At 40.4% G+C, this 23,088-nt stretch overlaps 1 protein-coding gene across 3 annotated transcripts in view; it reads left to right on the forward strand.

Annotated features, from left to right (window-relative positions):
* Positions 1 to 23,088, forward strand: part of LOC109042459 (neurotrimin) — a 540,449-nt gene that overhangs the window by 227,079 nt on the left and 290,282 nt on the right. The window lies entirely within an intron of this gene.

Consider the following 23,088-nt stretch of genomic DNA (forward strand, 5'->3'; position numbering starts at 1 on the left):
CGAGCCTCTTTAGGGGCAATGGAAATATTTGCCATTTCAGTTCGATGTTGATGACATTGTAACACATCATATTGGTCTCGATCATCATCCTGGGGCTGATACGTCGATCAAAACATGAAAAAAACGAGGGAGAAAACCCGGTAACAAGGCTCAAATACGAAAATAAAAAACCTGAGACGCTTCGACTGAAAACTGATATCGAACTCTGTATATGTAAAAGTGAATCTAACGTAGCCCAAAATAAATACACTGAAAACACATCTGGGGAAAGAAAGGCTTACACATTCAAAATTAAAACCGAGACGTTTCGTCCAAATTCTTGGACATTTTCAATCGATAAAATAAAGGTTAAAATACAGTCGTCTTGTCACTCCGTACTTGTAGGTGCTCTTGTCGAGGCAACTAGAGATTGCGTCATGGTGGTGGCGCACCTCGCGAAAGCTGGCAACTTGTGGCATGGAGGAACCATCGAGATCTGATATTGGAATTCTGTCAATGGCCCCGTTATCGTTTATCGTCCCCCGCCGAATTCTCCTGCTCTATTTATGGCTAGATTCGGCGAAATTGATAAACGTAAGCCCGGCTTGTGACTTCGCCGCCTGGAGGAAAGGCGGGTCATGCTTTTTGTCTTGTCTGAATCTCCGCCATTACCGTTGGAGGTCGCACCGCGATATGTTCCGCTATTCTGCCGTGCTAAGGAAGAACGCCGTATGAGCCACCAGACGTTGCCAAGTTTCCTCCGATAAAAACTGAATTTACTGGGAAAATTGGGAAAATTATTTTCCAAAAATTTCAGATGATTTTGTACGCAATTTAATCTAAAGTATCTAAAAATTTCAAGGAAAAATATGCATGAATGTTATCAAAAATACATGTTTTATCATCGGAAATTTGGCAACTCTCGAATGTTCATACGGCGTTTCTCCTTAGCACGGCAGTATTGCCTCCACGGAGCCCGCTCGAGAGGCGGCGTTTTCCGCCTGTCAATGATTGATTCCTGTATAAATATCTCATTTTCCCGCGCTTTCACGATTTATGATTTGTAAGCCACTGTCACAAATTGCGAATTCGCAAATGTCTCGTCGTATCTTTCGGGGACTCCATTATCTTTTAGATCCGTTCCATTCATATGCCGACAGCCATAATTTATTCAAGATTCGTTCTTCTCGCCCTGTGGAAAGCGATCGGCGATAAAAATTCAACGGGATCTAGAATCTTACAAAAATTTTTACGGATCTTGTGAAATCTGTTTTGGGAGATACAGCGGCTCGGTTATGGCTTCTTGCTTGCATTACGCCTATACGGGAGTTTCTTATTCTATGAAAATTATTCTAGATGAAATTTTAATCAGCTCAGATAAGACACTGATTTTAATCATAATTATAATATAATTATTAATGAAAGAATGCTCTTTTTGAACTTAAAACTGCAAATATTCAAGGATGGTTTGAACAAACTATCGCTTTAGAGAGGATTGAAAACTGAATGTTGGAATAAAGAAAAGTTATATTTTGATAGGAAAATTTAGAACTCTACACGTAAGCACTTGGACGTAATCCCATAAGCGTATCGGGTTGCGTGAAAATTAAGACACTAAAAGGTTACCCGAAAATAAACCTTTAACGTTTAAAACGGTTTCTTCTAAATTCTTCAAACTTCCCGAGTTTTTATATCCTCATCAAAACTATTGCAATTGCTTATTATTTTTAATTGTTTTTGTAACCAAAAGTGAGATTAGCTGTTCGAACGATGATGCGTTACTGCAGTTGATGAATTGGTGAAAACTAGAAATCGGCTTCCACCTCGCCGCCTTCAAAAGAGTTGAAGTCGGAGGGAAGAGTTAAGGCTGAAAATGAAAAATTATTCAGTCGGGGTATTTGAAACCTCTTTTCACGCACCACGAGACTTCTTTCAGATTGCACCTTCCTGTCCCCCGTACCAGTCGGCCATGCGGGATGCTCGAAATCTAATTTCTCGCTTTCCTTAAAACGAAAATGATGGGGCTTCGGCAGTCGGCACTTGAGTGGCTTAAAGAGCCGCTGAAATCTCGTTCAAATCTCGTTTGGGCCGTGGGGATACGAATGAGAAACTACTGCGGTATAAACATTCCCTGCACAAAAAAAAGTTTGCCTCCCACATGCTGACGTAGCCCTTTCCGTTTCTTCAAAAGAAAAAGACGTAGAAATCAAAGGGAGAAAACATGAAAGATAATTTAAAGATTGTTTTTTTTTTTTTCTATTGTTTTTTTAATTTATTTCTTTTGACAGATGGTTTTTGAAATTGTGTACATAAACAACTTGACATTACGTAAATCCATTTCGGTTTTCAGTCAATTCAGGAATATTTAGCACGTGATTGTCTCTCACCGTATTTTTAAAAAATTATGGAGACGTTGCCTATGTGACGTAATTAGGAATATCTTGGGCTGATTGTTGAAATTTGTAGACAAAAAAGACATAGGAAGTATGGTGCAATCTTATTCATTGCAGTGGGTGTACTGGAAAAAAACACATTGGATCTAGAGTCCAGACTCTTAAAAACATCGACAAGAAAAAGTACTCTTGATTCAATCAGAATCTAGCTCAAATCAAGAACTAAGCCTCTTAATTTAAGCGGATTTCGTTTTGATTCAAGCAAAAATCCGATTGAATCAAGAGTATTTTTTCTTGTCAATGTTTTCAAGAGTCCGGGCTCTAGATCCTGTGTGTTTTTTTTTCCAGTGTGGTTTCTATAGACAAAGGAAGAAAATGATGAAGTAGCTATAGGGTCTCTCGTAGGCTGCCGTTAGTTAGTCTATTGCCCTCCGCCTTTGTCCGTTGGAACCATCCGCTTCCAATAGGATCTCTCCATATCCCTTTTGTCTTCTTTGTCTATAGCTTTTTCTACCAATTTCAACAATAGCCCGCAGACAGCCATACGCGCTAACCAAGATCGGCTAACTAAAATCGCTGTATATAGGGGCCCTAAAGTTGTTCTATTCTGCAGTTAGGTCCCTTTGTCAACCATTGCTACCCGAGACTCCAGTTTATCATGCCATATAATGCACAACAAGTAACGAGTAAATAACAAATGAGAACTTTTGTCACACCTAGTTCTCAGCGACATGGCGTGCAGGAAATGATGCGCAAATTGGCCGCTAAATCAACACCAGTCATTAGCTCCTGCGATAGCTGTAAGGTAAGACCGGCTCTCAGTTTCTCGGCGGTAAAACGAAGCCGCTACCATGCTTGGTCCTCTCCCCCTCCCGTCCATCCGTTTCTAGGATGGATTAAAATCGGATGAATCGTATTAATGGATCGAGGCATTTAATTGGAAAGGGCCCTCTAAAAGTGGGCGAGAGGGCGGGGGGGGGGGGGCGTCTTGGAGTGAGGCGTGCATTAGCGGGAGGGAAAGCGGATCTTCTCGCGAGAGCGATCTCCTCAATCCATCCATCCATCCCATGCCGTTACTTAATTCTAATTAGATCATTTTTCTAATACCTCTAGCTCTGCACAGAGATTAAAATTTACAACCACTGTTGCCGCAGCCATCTTCCTCGGCAGCCTCTTCTTTACTTCCTCCTTTGATCTCGTTGTAAGCGGCTCGATGATAGATATTCTTAAAACTCCTGTCTTTTAATTTAATCCGATCGCGTAAGGCCCTGTCCACACGAGCGTGGTTCGAGGAACTTATTCGACGAACTGCTCGGTTTCCGGAACTTGTTCCTTGAAAGGAGGGATGCTGTCTATACGAGTTCGCCCGAACTGGAATCCGAACTTCAATTAAACTATACAATTATTGCAAAATAATAGATTATTACGGCCGCCAAAGTGACAAGAATAAATGTCACGACATGTGAAGGACGTAAAAAACAAAAATAAACAAATTCACATCAAAAGAAATTTATGTAGAAGCTCGGAGTACGGGGAAAGTTCCGGGTTTAGGAGGAATAAGTTTTCAGCTCAGCTAAAACTTGTTCCGGGAACAAGTTCCGCGAACTAAGTTCCGCGAACCGCGCTCGTGTGGACAGGGCCTAAAGGCCTACGCGGAATTAAAGGACAAAATTCCGATCACATAATTTGTCCCAGCCGCCTGATTTTTGGAATTGATAGACAAAAAAGATATAGGGAGTACAGAGTGAGTATACTCACTCTGTACTCCCTACGTTAACGTAAAATTGGGAGGTTTTTAAATAGGCAAAGGGGATGAATGATGGATTACTAACGTATACCAGCGCCTACAAGATCGTAAGAATACTTCACGCATTGCGCGTACATCATGGTGTGCGCTTCAATTATCAAAAATTCCTAATTTCCCTTTTCCGTGCTGGAGACGAGGATATTCTTGAGGTATATTCAGGCCTGCGGGCTGATAGTTCGCACCCGTATCCCAGAATAAGCCTACGGGACATCTCAACAGAGAATTCTTTGGACAAGCTGTAGCTAGAATGCACTGGAATACACAATGCTTCCTATGAAAGGCGCTCTCATAAGAGCAGGGGTTTCCCTGTCAAGAAAAACTCCGCATTTGAATTGAGCATATAAAATAATTTCACTGATCAGGCTGCTAGCTTGTGAAGAGCTTACTCCGATAAGAAATCGTGCTGTATTGCAAGAGCTTCATTGGGTATTCGATACTTGCAGACTGAATATGGCCACAAGAATAAAAATAATAGAACTTGTGGATGATACGTGGGCACACTGAGAATAATCCAAGCGTCGTTTTTAAAATGAGATCCGCCTTGAATTCGATTCGAAATACACACTTAGTGAACGGCGTCTTCTATACATGTTCTGTGTTACACGGTAGCGTCAGGTACACTGGGGGGGGGAAAAAAAAAAAAAAAAAAAAAAAAAAGCATTGGATCTAGGGTCCAGACTCTTAAAAACATCGACAAGAAAAAATACTCTTGATTCAATCGGATTTTTACTTACATCAGGAACCAAGCCTCTTAATTTGAGCGGATTTTCTTTTGATTTAAGCAAAAACCTGATTGAATAAATAGTATTTTTTCTTGTCAATGTTTTCAAGAGTGTGGACTCTAGATCCAATGTATTTTTTTTTTCAGTGTATTGTGTTACGAGGTTTGCGTCGACTGTTTAGGAAGGTACTCGGAGTGAGATCAGCTATCTATTACTGTGGTTTGCGGTACTCGGGCCGGAAAAATGTCTTCAGTGCTACACTGCTTATATTACCTCGTCTTTTTTCTCCGTGTGACTTGTGGGGTCTTAAGATTATCGCTCCATCAGAAGATTTGTGAATGTTCACAAGAAGTGTGTCAAATACAATTAATATTTTATCACACTGAATCGCTTCGAACATTACTTGACCTAGATTGTCTCCAGATTCTGTTACAGCTTACTAATTTATACGTTAGTTCGGCTAAAAGAGATTCTAAGCTGTGAAAATGTGCCGATCTTACACATGAAAATTCGTGCCAAGTTACTGTATGGGTCATGCTTGCGGCAAATAGTGGTTAAAATTAATGGCGTCATGTTTTTTTCTTTTTTTAACTCAGCGATGAACACCGATGCGATGAATGAAGAGAAGCACAAATTAATTATGACAAAAACCCGTCATTAATTTCAAAGAGCTAGAGCAGTTTTTGCACGTGCCGTTGCCAGGGTTTCGCTGATATGTTTGAAAACTAGGAGCCAAATTATTGTGTGAGCGTGTTGATACTCGCGGCGATGTTCGTCAATTATCTTGAAAAACTCCTCTTTCCTCTTTGAAATTTCTTCGAGACCATGTCCTCGATGAGAAAATGTGCTGTTTTGTCAAATTGCTCGAAACGGAAAATGGACGTCAAAATGATAATAATGATAATTAAATTCTGATTCGTACAAGAAGGATAATGTTTTCCATATATTTGGCTGAATTCCTTGATTAAAACGACCCGTAGAACTGTGTCTAAATTTCAGTTAAACCGTTAAATTGTATGGATATATGGGTTTATGGGTATATTATATAAGTGTAATCATATACTGACATCAGATGAGGTCAGTAAAAAAATTAACCGGTAAAAAGACACTCTTTTATTGGTTCTTTTGACCAGCACCTTTTCCTGCGTGGTGATATCAAAAGTGTTCTAAGCATGTAAAAGACATGTATGATCCATGACGCCTCTTAGATCTTTCCTTTAAGTAAAAAACTTTTAACCTTTTGCAACTATTCTCCATTGTGGCGTCAATAAGTACGAGTATTTAAAAAAAACCTGTTCCCTACCCTTAGCAATGGCACTCATAATAAGTATAAAGGTGTTCCATAAATATTGTCGTTTGAACCTGCCTAATAGAAGTTGTCTCTTTTGGAACAGGGGAAGTAATGTCGTAGATTTTCGCTGAAACGATGGTTACGTTACAATAGCTGCAAGTATTCAAATGATACCTAAAATAATCACTTTTCATAGCTGTTCACACTAATGGAGTAATTTCAACTTACGTGACAACCCCGCTGATTTGATCATGAACATCATCGTTTGTCCTTTCCTTCGCTCACCCCCTGAAATCTGCTTCCTTTCCTTTGAGCGTCTCAAGATAGGCGTTAGAATGATGCGCTTTTAATATCCTGCAATCAAAACTGTTTCTTGGGCTCCTCATGGTGAGTAGCATTAATTGTGCCCAATTTTTCTTTGGCTGATTATGAGAACTTCGAATTTCGGTAACAGTTGCGACTTCTCATCATTTTCGCCGTAGCTAACCCTTTCGTAAAGGGTTGAAAATCGTGTCGGTTCACTGCCTCCAGATGTCTCAGTTCTCAACTCCTAAATCTACATGGCTGCTAGTCCCGAATCGGTAGTTCCAATTTTTACCCGTCATTTTCTTAAAAATTACCACGTCTTTTTGAACTCTTCTAAATGCTCTTTGAAAGTTTGAGCCCGCTGGAACTTTAGTTTAATGGGGGTGCATTATACCAGAGATGGAAGCAGTAAAGACGGATTTTTCAGGAGTTAAAATTTACATAGCTTGATTCTAGAAGAAACCCCCCGTATTTTTGCTGAGATAGGTCCGGAAAAATGACTTCTGAAAATCACGTGGACCACGATGAATACAAAAAAGCTTAATTGTAAATGATCTTGAGGTAGAATGTTCTACGATGCAAATATTCAATTCAATTCAATTCAATTTATTAATTCTTCAATTTACACAATACAATAAAAATACATAATCAACTTCCCTCATCCAGGAGGTGACTCGTGTGGATGAGGCTGTTATAAATAGGTACATACATTTAATTTAAGTTTAAATTTTAAGCAAACATAATGTTGAATACAATATAGAAATTTGTATCCATTTTTTTTTTTTTTATATAAAAAAGAACAACTAATTACATTATCTAATTACATTAGCTAAATAGATTCACAGGTTGGCAAGGCCCTCGTTCCTATTTCCTCTGCTTTCACATACCAAACACAACAATATATGTTACAGAAATGAGTACAAAACACTTGGATTGCACATTGCAAGGAGGAACCAAGAGAATCTCAGTGTCGCCATGATTGTGCAACTTGAGACTTAGCCAGAATCACTTTTCCAAAATCTAGCAACACTGGGACGATTATGGGGATATTATGAAGCCCCTACTTTTGCAGTTAGTACCGTCGAAGTTTACACATATATCTTTTGCTTAGTTCAAACTGAACTGGAAATTCGAAAAAGGTTCCTGCTATGCACATTTTTAAATGAGTAGCATTTCATGAACATTGTTGAAGATATTTTTCCTTACCCTAGTTGCACATCAGCTCTCTCTGCTGTTTGAGGGAATCTTATAACTTCTGCTCCTAATTCGAGGATCAGTCATGCATGACTTTTGCAAGGCTATCACTAACAGAGGTGTGGCACATATTAATGGCGTTGTGCTTTGCTACGCAGTCACGTAAGTAGCTCCCGCCAGCAAACAATTTCAAAATTTTAACTCGCAGAATAGAAGAACCAAAAAAGTTGGTAGTTTTGAACTGCATTTCGTCTAAACAAATTGTTCCTTACATTACACGTACTTGCTTTCATCCGGCAGCGTCCTTAGAGACTGCACCAATGGCATTCAGCTCATTGGTCCGCCTCTGACATCGTTACAGCCCCGATGCCGCACCCTGAGGCCCTGGATCAATTCCATGTTTTGCCAAATCGGAATGGTCCACCATGAAAGTTACGAGGTGTGTCCTCTGCGCATCTCTCATTCTTTGCTTCTTTGGATTCTGTTCTTAATTGGAGATAGTAGAATGGTGGATCAATTCCATGTTTTGCGAAAAAGGAATGATCCACCATGAAAGTTACGAGGTGTGTCCTCTGCGCATCGCTCATTCTTTGCTTCTTTGGATTCTGAGCATCGCTCAACCTCTGTTTCTTTCGATTCATCCTGAAACAATAACACAGCAACCTCGCAATAAATGAAAAAAAAAAATGGTCAGTGAACAATAAAAACATTGCGACACACAACTTCATTCTTAATTGGAGATAGTAGAATGGTGGACTACGATTTAATTTCTTGCTGAGAGTATTTCTAGAAACCCTTAGATTTACCAGCACGGACTTAACTCTGAAGAAAAAAAAACAGGAAAAACTCTTCCTCTACAACCATCATTGATCGTGAAATATGGAATAAAAAAGGTTCAGGAGGAAAAATGAAGTGATGAGTGAGAGTAGGTTTAAAGCACCTCCTAAATTATCAGAGACGTTGACATTACATCATAGCTATTAGTGCAAGCTTCTATAAAATGTAGAAGTTTCAAGAATCAGTGTCGTAAAATCCAACGGTTGGGTGTTTTTGTCGATTGGTTTTGAGAAATTCCAGTAAAAATTCGGAAATTTTTTGAGTCGGTTTCACCACATCGATGACGAAAATTTAAAATTGGGGGTGAAACACAGCAGGAAACCAGAATGAGGGCAGTCATGACACATAATGGGGACGCGATCATGATTTCCGTGCAGGACGGTTGAAATTGCAGGCTAATTCTTCCCGACCGGCCTAAAGAGATAGCGGGGGCGATCGTTGCGTTCAACGTAATACATTAAGGCGTATTTTCTTTGAAAAAAGTAATTGTTTATCAAACATTTGTCGAGCACAAACCACGGCAAGTTTCGACGTCATTCAGAGGGAGAGATCAAACGAATATGAAGCAATGTAAACGAATTTCTCCCAGTAATACTTTGAACTCTGCGTTCTTTGTTGCTCCTGAATTATTAATATCCTTTTACCGAGACCGCACGGTCTAACACACCGATGTTCGATCGCTCAGCTTATCCATCGATGTCGAGAGGAAAAGAAAGACTGGGAGGAAGAGGAAATACCCCTTTTGATGGGAATCCCGTAAAGCAATACCGAAATCTTTGGCTAATGCAATTACTTCGCAGCAAAGGAGCTCGGACCGGCCACGGCGCACAATAGAACGGGTTGATAGAGGGAGTCGGACATCAATTTTTCGGCTGAAATTTCAAAGTTTCATGCTTATATGGTCACAAATTCAATTTCAAGGGGTGTATTTGAAAATAAATTTAAAGAATTCCAAAAGAACCACTTTTGAACTTCCCAGTTTCATATTTTCGAAAATATAAGCCTTCGAAGTTTCCAGATGTTGTCCGACCTCACCAATTGCCTCGTCCCAATGTGCGGCGCGGGCAATTTATAAGAGGATACGGCAATAAAGGATTCCTCTCGAACTTTCCTCCTTGCCGTAACTAATCTGCAAGTCAACGGAGAATTCGGAAGGGCCGAACTTTGATTAAATCAGATTCTTTTTCTTTCCCCCACAGAAATGTCCTCAGAGCCAAGTGCGACGTAAGTTACCCGCACGCTCACAAATTTTACACCGGGCAGCTCAAGAGCCTGCCCGCGCTCCTCGCCATCCTCTTGAGATCACAGCCCGGAGTTGAAAATGGCGGATGAAACGAATCAATAGCTAAAGCAACTTTGAAACTCTAGAGGTGTTTTGGTAGGATTTTCAATAGAATATTCAGACTGTAAAATGTTAGGTTCCTTAAACTATACCTTGTCGAGCTGGAGTTCATCGATTTTCCGATTCTTTATTTACTTCTTCTTTGGTCCGCCGCCCTTTTGCATGCACGGACTTTCCTCGACAACGAGGAGGACTCTCTAGGAAATCCTCGCCATCATCTTGAGATCACAGCCCGGAGTTGAAAATGGCGGATGAAACGAATCAATAGCTAAAGCATCTTTGAAACTCAGGAGGTATTTTGGTAGGATTTTAAACAGAATATTTAGACTGTAAAATGTTAGGTTCCTAAAATTATACCTTTTCCAGCTGAAGTTCAACTATTTTTGCTTTATTCTTTTTTTTTTGGTCCTCCGCCGCACGCTTGATGCACAACACAACAAACAACAAACAAACGCGAGCTTTGAAAGTTTAATAATAAAAGCTACAATTTGATCCCAGTCTCTCTTACGGGATATCTGTAAGTGCGAGAGAGACAGCTCATGGTGGGAGAGAGATATCTGCAACTGCTGAGAGCGATCAATCGCGATTGGTTGCTTCAAGGTCATCATGCTTAACCCTACTTTTTTCTGGGATCAAATTTCAGAGCTTCAGAAGTTTCTTTTTACGTTGTTTTTAGTGTCAATAGGAAGAAGAATGTTATGGCTAGAACTTATGACTCTTCGATTTAAACAGAAGTTCCCCTAACTTTCATAAAAGCTCAAGGACTTACATGGAGCTCTACGGACTCTAATAGCGTGGACCAAAAAATCAAAACACAGCGGTGGCGCCCCCTGCGTGGAGAAATTTCTTACCTCACGCAGCTGTAGATAAACCTTAAGAATTTTGAAAATTAGTACCACTGTAGATGAACCTTAAGAATTTTGAAAATTAGTACCACTGGATAAGTGGAGTTCATTGGTTGCCTACCCCTTTGGGCCCCAAACTCCACATGACCTGACCACACCTAACCACCAGATTTTCGACGTGCCCATACTCTCCGTATAACAGTACTCTACTTTGAAGTGACGAGCGGATAAGTCATTAGGAAGGATGGACTTTTCAGTTCGGAGTTCCAATTCCAACCCCGTATTTGCTCGGAAATTGGTCGGCAACGCCACGGATGACCGATAAGAGCCCATTGACGGAGCCACGCCCGACCGCCCCCCTCCCCCCGCCCGTGACCGGAGGGTGGACTGGAGAGTTAATAAAGCGTGTAACTGATATTTGAAGCTGAGCCCGGTCGAGAAGCTGATGAAGCCGTGTTTTCGGCCGAATCACGGGGCTCCATTTACCCAACGCGAGTCGAACAAACGCCGGTAATTTGCTTCGCTCCTTGTCAGTTTCGCCCCACCGAGGCGAGGCCAACAGTGGACCGTAGTACTGCCGTGCTAAGGAAAAACGCCGCATGAGCCATCAAGCGTTGCCAAATTTCCTCCGACAAGTCTCGTATTTCTGGAGAAATTTGTGAATATTTCTCTTCAGATTTTTTGGAGGATTTCGTTCGTAATTTGGTCTTAAAAGTCGGAAAATGTCAACGAAATATATTCATAACCTTAATCAAAAATAGACCTTTACTGAGAGGAAATTTGGCAACATTCAAATGCTCATACGGCGTTTTTCCCTAGGACGGCAGAGTAGTTGGTCGCGATTTTGACGCTGCCATTGGCTCACTCTCAGGGATAAAATTTTACTCTTGTCGTAACTAATCTAATTGCATTATCCCTTGCGAAAGATGGATGAAGCATCTACACTCCATAAATGTAACAAAGAATGTCGTTGACGCGAAGCAAAGTTGTCATTTTGGATTTTGACGAGCCATCGAAAATGGCGATGGAGTACTAAAGGTAATCAGGTACTCCTACCAGTATTTAATTTGGTAGACGTAGGTAGTTAGATAGGTAGTAGTAGGTAGACACGAGAGGTGCGTGAGGCGGAGAAGAGGAACAGACCGATTGGTATTTTAATTAATATTTTTATAAAATGATCAAGAAGTTACGCAAAAGCAGTTGTATGAGAGGTGCACTGGAAAAAAAACGCATTGAATCTAGAGTCCAGACTCTTGAAAACATTGACAAGAAAAAATACTCGTGATTCAATCGGAATTTTGCTTTAATCAAAACGAAATCCGCTTAAATTAAGAGGCTTGGTTCTTGAGATTCTGATTGAATCAAGAGTACTCTTTCTTGTTGATGTTTTTAAGAGTTTGGACTCCAGATCCATGGTGTTTTTTTTTTTTCCCCAGTGTGGTCCATGCCTGTGTCTACGGCTTGTGACGACACGGCTAGCGGTGTATCACTTCGATTTTGTCCAGAGTCTAACTGCACGGATAAATAGAACTAAACATTAAAGCTCTGATTCAAATGCTCTAGTTGATGTCGTTTGTAATTTTTCAACTTTGAGGACTCCTTACTTTTTTCCACTAAATTTTTGTGACTTATATCTCACAATGAAGCTTCATTTTGATTTTAAGACGTTACAAAAGCCCAGTGTGCGCATTCAACGTATTCATTATCGACAGGTTGCACGGATGAATTTTGACCGAATCCATTCCCTTCAATCGAATATGTACATCACTATCAATGACGAAAGAGGTAAATGTACGAGATGGAAAAGAACGAAGTTATGGCACCATCAAACATTAGTAAATAGTTACCAATGATGTTAAATGATTCAGGTCAAGTTTTCAGTCCGGTGAGTTATTTTGGCAGCTGGTGTGTTTAATTTTTAATGAAAATATTTGTTCTCCGTGTGCAAACTACTGCAGGTACGAGAAGAGATGTATCTATCGTAATCGCATCGGATGTATATCGATGGACCCAATCCGTTCCATTGGTTGTAGGATACGTCGAAACTGGTAGAATGGGCCAGTTCTTCCGCTCAAAAACATTCAAAATATATCTCCCCGGATGCTTCTGGGAGATTGCGTCGTGATCTGTGCAAAATTCTGAAGAGGGGAGGTTGCCAATTTTCGCATCATTTGGAGCTTTAGCAAACATTACTCGTTGGCTCCTCGTGGTTGAAATGTGTAGTATCCAATGGAACACCCTGGAATGATTTGGTATCAAAGTTTGAAGTTTAAATTTTGAAATTTTGGATCGTGGGGGCCTGGGGGGCTAATGTTATTATCTGCCGTACCGAGACGTAATCTCTCCATTGTATGTTATTTTACAAACGATAATTAGCATTGAAAGTTATTTTACATTTTGCACAGTTACTTAAAAATTCCTCAATAAGGATTCACATCATCAAGATGTTTCGCCGCCATTTTTTGATAGCGAACTTGCGCAAAAACCAGTGCGCATCTCCGCCATCTTGTATTTGAGGAGTTCATTTGATCGTGGAACAAGGGTTTAATATTTCCTGTGGACCGTCAAAGATCGAATCGACGAGTTGAACACTATAAATATATACATAAATGAATATCGGGAGCTGCTCGTGTAAGTCAGGAACTTTCTATCTTTAATATTTTAATTTACAGTTCGGTTTGTTTTTTTGTCAGACTAACTGCAGTTTACAGTTAGTTAATGTCGATGCCAAAAATGCCCATACACATTCCGCCGAAACAGTCCACCATGCTTTTTCGTGAAAGCGGCAACGTAAGAGTGAATCAAAGAAGCGGAAAATTGTTGTCATCTTCGCAGACAAAACAGGAAGCGAAATGATTCTTTTGAGGTTTCTTTTTTTCATTTCATTTTCCTTCCGCGTTTCCTTTTCTTTTGCTTTCCTCGCAGCAGAATCCTTTGATAGCAGCTCGATCTGATATAAAAAAAAAAGGGAAGAAAAAAAAGAAAACTCACCGTAACAAGTAATAAAGTCTTTGGAGACGGCTATTTCATTAAACCGTGATTAAAAAGTTAGGAGTCGATCAAGACAGTTCCGAAGAAAGGCGCAGTGGTGTGTCTGTTGCCATTTCTGCTTCCAAAGTAAACCATTCGGTCCAGGTCAAGGAAGCTTAGCGGGTGCAAAGTAAGTTCCTCGATCTCGTACGTACCCTCATTCAAGGAGATGAAATAAAATCCTTGACGATCAGACTATGGTCAAATTCTGGAATATTCGAGGAAGCTGTTAGTGATTTGACCGAATCGTTGAAATGTAACCTCATTAGAAATATTATTAACATCAGCTTCTCCAAAGCTGGTCGGTAAATCAGTAGCCTCTCATTCAGTTCCAGATTATCCCCGTTCAACAGCGAAAAAATAAAACACACTCTCACAGTGCGTGTTTTTTGTACATATTTCAATTCCAGTTTCTCGGAGAAATGCATTCCCGACGTGTTAAGTTCCTTGCGAACATAGGTTGGGAAAAGATTTCCTTGAGCTAATCGTTGAAAAGTGACCTCATTAGAAATATCACCATCATCAGATTCTTCAGAGCTGGTCGGTAAATCAGTATCCTTCCATTCCAAAAATACCACTGCTCGATCACTTGTAAAATACAATACATTTAGAGTCATTTTATGTTCGCTTGACAGAGGGTTATGATTCCATTGTTGAAGAAACTGGTTCAAACTTCTCTGGATGCGAGATTCGAAGATGTACGCTAGGGCTAGCTAATACTCTTCATGCAATACTGCCATTTGAACTTTACCAATTCTACAAGGCCGATTGGCAAGTGAAAAATTCATGGCATATCCCCGTATGGCATTCAGTTCATTATTATCCCCACTCAACAGCGAATAAATGAAGCTCACTCTTACAGTGCGTGTTTGTGTACATATTTCAATTCCAGTTTCTCGGAGACATGCATTCCCGACGTTGAAAGTTCCTGGCGAACATAGGTCGGGAAAATAATCCTTGAGCTAATTTTTGAAAAGCAACCTCATTAGAAATACCACCATCATGAGATTCTTCAGAGCTGGTCGGTAAATCAGTATCCTCCAACTCAACTAAAGATACCACTGCTCGATCACCTGTTAAATACAATGCATTTGGAGTCATGATATGTTCGCTTGATTGAGGGTTATGATTCCATTGTTGAAGAAACTGATTCAAACTTCTGTGGATGCGAGGTTTGAAGATATACGCTAAGCCCAGCATATGTTCCTCATTATCAACATTTAGAACTCCCTCCGAACATAGGTTGGGAAAAAAATTCTTGTAGCGAAGGGAGATTTTAGTAACCTCACCCCAAAATCGATCGATGCGTTGATTATGCACTGATCGTCCTGTGATGAAGCAATGGGAATCCGTTCCTCTTTTCTGTAACCTCAAAGTGGCAACTTTCACATTTTCTGAACTTTTATCACTTTGTACAACTTTGGGAAAGCCTTAATCTTCTACAGCTCTTTTGAAGAACTCGCGAGGACAGTGGTAGATGCACACTAAAAACACATTTAACGTTCATACACACACACACACTTAATACATGATTTAATACCTAATATACATTGCTTTTCGACTTAACGCATCAACGCAACCATGAATGTAAATTCCGTACATGTTTAATTTTTCGTTTCCATCCGTACTCCTGAAAAAAAGAAAATGTAAGAGGGAGAAACGCGGGATTTCTCAGAGAAGCACTTGCTACTGAGAAATTCTTACAGGCATCACACAAGAACAAGAAACTGAAAAAGAATGTATCGAAATAGAGAATCAAGCACTCTGTATATCAATTAGGTATTTGAATTTGTGTAGAATCCTCCCCATGTTAGACCCTCTCTAGAACTATTTTTCATCCAGGATTTGAAATTAGAGACTAAACTTGTCACCATTTAACTCTATTGTCTCAATGCTTCAGTGCAGTCCCCACTTTGTATGACGGTGATTATTCCAATGGAAAATCGTGAAGCACCTGATGAGGTGCAACGTTTGAGAGTTGAACCAGTCAGTAATGGGAATTCAATGCTTAACATCAGAACCTGTAAACTCATTTTTCGGGAGGAAAAAATTCTCCTTTTTCAAGACATTCGAATTCTCAATCTAACAGTGAATTGCGGACAATATTATTAACGACATTTTTGGAAAATTTCAGTTATTTCCCTTTTCTTCGTAAAGTATATTTTGTGAAAACTTCAAAGCCATACTTTAACAAACTCGAAACAATACTGGTTTTAGCCCTTTTTCGAATTAATTTCGATCCCACCGTAAGTTTATCCCTCACAATTTTAGTCGGTTGAGAGGGTCTTGAATTCGAAGTTTATTAATCAAAATTAAGAAATTATCTCTGAAAATTCGCACCAGTTTTTCAACAGTCAGTGAACAACTTAGCGTCAGTATTTAAGTTAGTATGTACCTATATTGAGATAATGAGAGATCATCCAATCCATAAGTCTACCGTGCTAAGCAAAACGTAAATACGTCAAGATTTTCCCTCGTTTTTTGGAACTTAACACTTAATGAAATAAAAAATGGTTTACCCATGTTATCAAGAACTTAACCTTTCAGGTTAAGTTCTTGATAGTAGTTCTTGATAAGTATTTGCGAAAGATTTCTGTAACAAAATTGTCCCAAGGTACACAAGTTTTTCTGCTGTAATACATTGTTTCTAAAAAATGTAAAATGGCATTTAACGCGTTTTTGCGTTTCACGGCAGAAGTAGCCACAAGATACCGGAGAAAATTGAAGTGTCTTCGTTACACACTTTCTTGATTTGATACTAGGTATAACTACTTCTTAAATGGCCTGTATCCGGAAAATGAGATTTTGAATAATTTCAAGTGTTTAACAGAATGCATGTCGTTTGATCAGATGAATCGGAAATCTTATCTCGTGCATTATTTTGTGCAATATTATTGTCTGTTCTAATTGTATTCTATGTTTGTTTCAGGTATGTATGAATTTCTCGAAAGGTACAACCCAAATTAGAGCTTCTCTTCTTCATCGAAGGTAAACTACTTAAAAGTAAATATACGGGTGTATTTTTCGGTCGAGGTCTAATCGTGGACTTTTTCGGAAAAATGGATTTATCGTCGTTTTCTGTGTATTCTACTCTTTAACGCCAATCCAACGACTTCGATAGCTTTAAGAGTTTTTATCTCTATTTCTTGAGCGAGATTAGTCATTAATAAAACCGCTTGGTTTATTTTAAACTTCTTGGTGACTGATATAGTTCACTATTAACTATATTCCAGCCTCGGTTGACGTTAAGCCCTTATTTAAAGTTCACTCAATCGACTGTTACCAAGGTACACTCTACTACAGGTGAAATAGTGTAACCTAAATCTCTTTGGTTACTATGTATCCATTTTAAAAAGTCGTCGAAACGCGTGGATTTGACAGCGTCCAATGGTATGACTGCGACGCCATATTGAAAGCTGCTGTGAGAGAGGATGAGCACCTACATTTGAACGGTTTCGTCTCGTTCAGCAGTATGAAGGATACTTTTAGTATGGGCTTGTCTAACCCACAAAATTTAACGAAGGGTGTAATTTTTCGGGAAGGAGTACAGCCTTGTGCCGGCACACAGAACATTTTCGCACCATTTCAAAGACATACAATTTTTCATTAAAAACAACACTTTCATCTGTTATCACTAACCTCGATTGATTTCCAAAATTAACACATTGTTCATTGACACCAAGTCAACTTGGCGGTATTAGCGCCGCTGGCGGTCAGTTCAAAACGGCGGCCTCCCGCGAAAGTTTCATTGAAAGTTCGATCGGTAGAATACACGTACTTACTCTACAGATTTTATCCTTCAAGACGATTTTGCCAGGCAAGATTTCGCGCCTGCTATTTTATTAATGCAATAACTTGCAAGCTCCTGTTAGTTAAATACCTGTTAAATTGAATTATGTTGAATTTATGAAATTAAATTAAAATGTTAAACTAGTTAAATACCGAAGTAACTACCAGAAGGTAAACCTAGCTGTTTAAGCCACATTCTACCATCAGGCATCACTACGGGGCGTCGATTGAAGTGCTCTCGTGAAAATTGGAACGAGAGCCAATCATAATATCCTGTGAAGTCGATATTATCTTCAAGAATGTCAAACGCGGCATTCATGAGCCACGGTTGAAGCGAGGAGTCGAAGGAAGAACTTTTGTGAAAATTGGAACGAGAGCCAACCATAATATCCTGTGAAGTCGATATTATCTTCAAGGATGTCCAACGCGGCATTCATGAGCCACGGTTGAAGCGAGGAGTCGAAGGACTTGATGTCGAGTCCAACTCCATATTGCGGAGATCCAGTGCCATCTAAAACTTTGTGGATGATGTTCGGGAGACCCTTGCACATATTTACGCCAATAACCATGGGTTCAGACAGTTCCGCGTAGCGGGAGATGAGTGGTGCAGCAGTAATTCCTTCAAGAAGTATATTCTCGAAAGCTGTGCCCCAAACATGTCTGATCTTGGGCGATTCAAAAGATCCAACCAAGCTATACCGGGTCGGAATCGAAATGGTCGTGGAGTAGTGCCTTGAATTGATTCATCCCACCAATAAAGTAAGGAGACAGCACGTGATATTGCTTTGTCAAGGTTTCCCAGGTCACATTTCTTGCCAACATAGCCATAACCAGCCCCTGATGAGGGAATGAAGGGGATGTCGCGTAGACGGTTCCAGGATATGGGTTTAACTTTTGGCGTAAGGGTGAATATCCTCTTTGTGTGTTGAATTGCCCAGTCGAGGTCGGGGTCGAGTGGCTTAGGGAGGATAGGTCGATCGTAGAGCCAGAGGTTCTTGTAATGACCTTCAAGTGAGTAGAATGAACGAGTGTACTCGCCAAACTCTTGAACAGGGTCCGAACGAAGGAGATCGGATATGAGGTCAGAGGTCCATTGGTCAATCAACCAAGGATTTAACAATGCGATGAGGAGCAACTTTCGTTAAATATTTTAACGTATTGAAAGTTGGTCTGTCCATCTCTGATGCTTTTACTAGCATTTCTAGTTTTATGTGTCCAACAGGACAGGGAAGCGCAGTGAATAGCTAAGAAGAACGCTGAGGAACAATAGAGGAGTAATACCGAAATTACCACTGTTTTCCTCTAGTTAGTTAACTTCTAGTTCTTCTTCTAGTTAGTTCCTCTAGTTAAATACGTGCTGTGTTTAAATCGGGATCCTTAATCGTACCTTCCTGTTACGACCGAGGATATCTTGTTTATTCCTCGATTTAATGAAAGAAAAAAGGATCAATACATTATTCTTCCAGCAATAATAAGTTCTAACATCTTTTGGTCAAATAACCCAATTAGTACACCTCCAAATAATCATAAATCGGAAGAAAGGATCATTTCACACGTTGTATTTCAGTCTTACCTTCCCGGTGCGACTGATGACATTATTCCTCGATTTAATTATAAAAAAGTAATCAATACATTATTATTTTGGTCTGCAGAATTCTTTGAAGCATCCATTGTTTAAATAATTTGATGAATACTTCCCGTAATAATCATAATTCAGACTGAAGGAGCTGTCAACGCGTTCCTCGCTCTGCCATGCCGTCGGAAGAGGTTCGTTTTTGAACTGCGCGCAAGTACGGCCTTGCCCTTGAACTGTTACAGTTCGCTCGATGAATGGCGAAAAGAAGTATGATATCCAAGACTACAATGAAGTCAATACTTGCTCGTTGTCTTTTGACGTCGACTGTGGAATAATCGATTTTTTTATTCTAACCAATCCTAATATTGAATGGACCACTGGATAAGGTACAAATTTCAGCATTCTGATACATGTTTCTTAACCAAAATTTCACGTAAAACACGATGCACACAACGAAAATTACCGACATTAACTCCTTGCAAAGATATTCAATGATTCTTGATGCGTGAATTCAAACCACCCGCTCATGAAAACTTCAATGCTCTCCGTGATTCACATCGCGCGCTAAACGTTATCATGACAGTCTCTACAATATACAAATCTGGCAACCTCAATCTTGACGCTTTGGCTCAGCTATAGCAAATTGCTTATAGTTTGAACAACATATGGTGGGACTCATGAACATTGCTCGACCGAGAAGCTTGCTGAAACCGTTGTAGTGCGCGATTTGACTCACGTAGAGCTTTGAGTTTCTTGTGAGCGGGCAGTTCAAATTCCTCGTAACCGATGTGAAATAAAAACGTTAATATCTTCGTTAGGAGTTGGTTTAAGTAATCTTCGTTGTGCGAATCGTGCTCTACGTGAAATTCTGACTAGGAAACATGTATCAGAATGCTTAAATTCGTAACTTGTCTAGTGGTCCATTACCTCACCTTTTGTTAATCACGAATGGGGATCTTGAGATTTTGAATTTTCTATTTTTTTGGTTTTATATGGTTTTTTTCCAGCTTTGTGTTTAGGCTTTGTGTTTCAGCTTGTGTGTTATGTAGAGGCTTTTTTGTTCGCCGATTTTTAGCCTTGGGAACCCGTTTGCTTAGGTTTCCTAGTTAGCTTAATATTGAATTCAAGTCCATTTCGATTTGAACGAAATTGAACGGACGATCCCTCACTGCCCAAACTTTGTGACCTTCGTCTGTAACAGAAAGCGGAGCCATAAATATTATGAACAAATAACAATAACAGAGTAACTGAGCTTCGATGAGGGGAGCCGCAAGTAGATTATTTGACCCTCAGCGTGTTCTCAGCGACCGTTACCGGTGTCCAACCTTTGCGAAAGATGAGACAAGCTCACTGAGCCGCTGAAATAACACACGCAAACTTAGGCTTACAGCATTGCCGTGATAAACACAAAATACACATCGATAAACCAATCCATCCACCAAGGCATTCAAGTCTTGTATATTTAGTGTATTTTCCGAAGGATACACTATTTCGTTCTCCCTCATGGTGGGACCTGAACCTGGGACCGTGTAAATTGTAAAGAGCACCGATCTCTAGTTGTAGATCACGAATACACATGGCATTATGTGTATGGTAAGTTATGTTCAGCCAACGTGGGATTTTTTCAGTTTACAGAGCTTTGTTAATTTTTTTTTAGTTAATATTTTGAAAGTACCTGGTAAATAGGGTCACGTGGTGATTTTTTGCGTATTTTTGGAGTTGAAATCCTGAACATGCCCACTTTCGTTAATTCCAAAGGCTCGCTAAGAATATAAAACGCGTCGAAATGGCGGAAAAATGATGGCAGTGAAGTACTGCGGGAGTCAAATCGTTACCCTCACTCATTCTCCACTGATAACTGTTTAAACTAAAACTTATTTCAAACTGGAATTCTTGCTTGTTTACTGCGTACAAAGTAAATGCAATTCAATCTTTGATTCTGAAAGTATTGTTTCGACTCTCTTATTGTTTTCGCACATGAGGTGTAGGACAATATTCGACGGAACTCTCAAAAACTCGTACTCGATTCTGATTGCGGTGCCTGATGACGTTATTCGGCTCGGCGCGAAACCGGGGCGTTTTAAATTGAGGAAACAGTTGCGCCTTTAGAGCTGCGGATTTTTCGATGGATTTTGCACCTCGATGTTAAAAAACCGACAAAATTTGGCCCCTGAGCAATTATCACAACGTTCTACGGTGCTTGGTTCTTACGGGCTAGTCCTGTCAAAAACGACCATATCCGTATCATGTTAAGTTCACACTGTTACCAATATGGTCCATTTTGGACCACATTGTGTCGATATGTTGTCAGCGTGGTAGAAACTAGGTATTCATTTAGTCAAGGAGTTCACCATGAAAGCAGTATGTTTCCGTGTTGATCCCATTGGTGGTAACATTACACATGGACAATATGTCCCGATGGATTTGTCATGGGATCTGTCCCAGAAAAATCTCCTCCGAAGTTGGGAAAATATTGAGTTAGTCAATATTAATCACAGTACCAATCAAAGCCCTCGGGAAGTTCTAAAGGCTGCAAAGAGAGGAGGAGAAGACATTTTGATGCTGGTTTTAACTGGAAAGAAGCCCAGAAAATTCATCCCGCCGATTGGAACTTGGAACAAATTCCATGAAACGTCCCGTGAAGACCTTACGTGTTGTCACTATGCTAGCCTCAATACAGGTACTCCCATGCAACGCAAAAACGCCGTAAACGCCATTTTACATTTCTTAGAAACAATTTATCAAAGCAGAAAAATCTGCGTGCCTTGGGACAATGTTTTTACAGAATACTTTCGCAAATACTGTCAAGAACTTAACCTGATCATTTGAGGTGCATGGGCAAAACAGTTTCATATTTTATAAAGTGTTAAGTTCCAAAAAACGAGGGAAAATATTGATGGATTTACGGCGTTCTTGCTGAGCACGGCAGGGTACCCGCACCATGTTAATTCCACGAAACAATATCCTCTTTTCCAGCAGGGAAAAGAGAAATTACGAATTATCGAGAATTGAAGTGTGCTCTATGATGTACGCGCAATGCGTGAAGTATCCCTGTGATCTCGTAGGCGCTAATATGCGCGCAATGCGTGAAGTATTCCTGGATTCTTGTAGGCGCTAATACGCGTTTAACTCAAGTGTGTTCAGTAATATTGTGCACCACTCACCCCAAAAAAGGGGAATCGTTTGCCGTATGCCAGGTGACACCACGAAATGCAGCGGAAACGCCCGTCGAATCCAAACCGATCGCCGCACAGTGGATCGAGTCGATCAGAGAGGTCGGACACTGAATTTTTTAGTAGAAACTGCAAATTTTGATGTGTATTTCGTCACATTTTAAACTTTTACGGGTGCTTTTAGAAGAAAATTTCACGGGGAAACCAATGAGACCGCTTTTAGAACCTCGAAGTCTGGTAGTAGCGGAGTTATAGGCGTTTAAAGTTTCTCGGTTTTGTCCGACCTCTCCTATCGACTCAATTCAGTGTGCGCCGCTCCTCCCATAATTATTACCTGACGAGCCGGATGCACGGCGGATTTCGGTATTTTCGACGGGCGACGTGGCGGGTGTGTCCGCGGGGTGACGTGGCGTCGGACGTCAGGTGGCTATCAGTAAGTGGAAATTTAATCTACGACCTGGACGCGGATCGCAGATCAGTGTTTGCTCCGAGTTTATCAACCGTGAGGTGGCTCTTGCTCTTGTTTACTCTCGGGCTTGCCCCGCCACCCGCGGGTCCCGAATCCTAAATCCCGGCGCCCCATCCCGTGCCCCCCCCCCCATTCGGTGCCCCTCTTTCCCATTCGTTCCTCCTGTCCACTCTCTGCGTCCGAACCCGAAATTTCCACGTTTTGCTCCTGTCACCGCGGTGCCGCCTCTCAAGATTGAGGCACTGGATGCGAAAAGGGCACTTCTCGATTGCGGTGTTTCAGAATCTATGTTACTGATTAATCCTTGGAGAAGAATTCGATTCAAAAAATGAGTT

This window comes from Bemisia tabaci, chromosome 4 (genome assembly GCF_918797505.1).
Source record: "Bemisia tabaci chromosome 4, PGI_BMITA_v3".
Classification (NCBI taxonomy): domain Eukaryota; kingdom Metazoa; phylum Arthropoda; class Insecta; order Hemiptera; family Aleyrodidae; genus Bemisia; species Bemisia tabaci.